At 35.1% G+C, this 2,053-nt stretch overlaps 1 pseudogene; it reads right to left on the reverse strand.

Moving 5' to 3' along the window:
* Window positions 1-416: 416 nt before the first annotated feature.
* Window positions 417-1,228, reverse strand: LOC109562942 (small ribosomal subunit protein eS1 pseudogene; annotated as a pseudogene).
* Between the last annotated feature and the right edge of the window lie 825 nt (window positions 1,229-2,053).

Here is a 2,053-nt window from a genome sequence, read left to right on the forward strand (position 1 = left end):
ACAGAAGAAGAAGCCAAAGTCGAGCGTTATTTACTGTTTCTTCGTGTAAAAGAGTATGAAAAGAAGTACTTGGGAGGTCAACCTGAAGTTATTATTTCATCTTATTTGTCACATGCAAAGCTACCCTTCACTTAATTATTTAAAATTTTCCCCTCATGAAGATAGGGTAATCTTTTTACCATTAGTTAATTTTACTTTGTTGGCTTTTGTGCTTAGAGCAATTTGAATTTGACAGTTGGAGCATTTTAATAAAGAAAGTCAGTTAAACACCTGTCCAAATTATTCCCTATATATACAGCAGTGGAATGTAAATTTGCATTGAAAAAGATTTATTAGAAAAGTTTACCTGGCTATCACCTACTTTTACTGCCTTTTTTTTTTTTTTAAACACAAATAAGACCTTTTATTTATCACCACTAAAAGTCTGAATTTTTCACAGATTTTTGGACAGCTGACTCATACCCATTAGCTTGATCAACTTTAGGGCTTATCTCATCCCCAATAACTTTGCCAAAAATGCTATCTTCTCCATGCAGTTCCATGAGTTTTTTCAGTTCATACATGGGCTTCTTCAGCATATTTTCTTTTGTAACCGTGTCATCATGGAGCAGATAAATAGATTGGCAAACCTTTTCTATGTGTTTTCCAATGCTGTCTGAAATCAATTTATTGACCAGCCTTTTAAAGACATTTGTCTTCTCCTCTCAGGTCATGATTTACCTTGTGATCTTGTGGGTCTGGCTGACCTACCAATGCTGGGCATAAGAGGTCTTCTGAATCTAACTGTTGCATTTTCAGTAAAACTCACACAGAATAGACGAAGCAAATAACCACCAGTAGTGTTGACATCAACGTGAGCTTCAATCACAGTCTGACATTTTTTGACCCATAGAGCACATTTTGTCACAGGTGAGATCTGTGCCATGGAAATTAGTCAGGCATTTTTTGCCCAGAACGTCCTCAGTAATTAGCTTGAATTTTATAAATGCAACTTCATCATTCTGCAAACCAGCAAGCTCACTTCAAAAACACAACCCTTGATGACATCTGTTGTGATTTTTGTTCCTTGGGTTCTCATGACCAGTGTTTTCCCAATATTTCTTATATTGAACCTTTCTGATGCTTTCACATCATACCAATCCTTCTTAGAAAATGAGCCAACCACTTTCTTCTTGGCTCCCTTTTTGCTGCTTTTGTAAAGCTCTTGTTCTTCCTTCCTGACTAACATGGTGCTACTCAGAGATCCAAAAGGGCTACTGCCTTTTTAAATATGAGAGATCCATCAAAATGCTGTCAGAGTTGATGAAGGTAAATATTCCAATGCAATGTGTTTCAGTAAAATACAGTAAGTGTTATTTTAGAGGCTATAAAAAATAAACATTAGTTAAAAATCATGATTTTAAATCTTTCCTTAATTCTCTGCTGTTATTCTTTTAATATATCTTTTTCTATCACCTTAAAACAAATATATGTGTGTGTTTGTATGTATATACATATATATTAACATACTTGTTTGTATAACTCAAACAGGTTTTTAAAACTCTTAGTTGCTACAAGTAGCTACCAGAATAATTATCAAGTTTTCAAAGAAATCATAAAAGAATATTGTCAGATTGCATCCTTGAATTTCACTTGATAGAATGATTTTCTTTTCCATGCATTGCTTTACTCAGTTGAAAATTTGATTTGTTTTCACTGAAATAATTTCAGATTCAAGTTCTTAGTTCATAATGCCTTGGTCCTTTCATATAAAATATGTTTTGGAGATTTGTTCATTCAAACTCCTGATATATAAAAAATTTTAGATTCTCTTCAGAGGTGCCTTCGGGTCCATAATTACTTGTTAGCTGTGTGAAAACAGGGAATTGTCTCCTATTAAAACTTCAGATTGGAGAAGACAATGGCAACCCACTCCAGTACTCTTGCCTGGAAAATCCCATGGACGAAGGAGCCTGGTAGGCTGCAGTCCATGGGGTCGCTAAGAGTCAGACACGACTGAGTGACTCCACTTTGACTTTTCACTTTCCTGCATTGGAGAAGGAAATGGCAATCC

This window comes from Bos indicus, chromosome 1 (assembly GCF_029378745.1).
Source record: "Bos indicus isolate NIAB-ARS_2022 breed Sahiwal x Tharparkar chromosome 1, NIAB-ARS_B.indTharparkar_mat_pri_1.0, whole genome shotgun sequence".
In the NCBI taxonomy this organism is placed as follows: Eukaryota; Metazoa; Chordata; class Mammalia; order Artiodactyla; family Bovidae; genus Bos; species Bos indicus.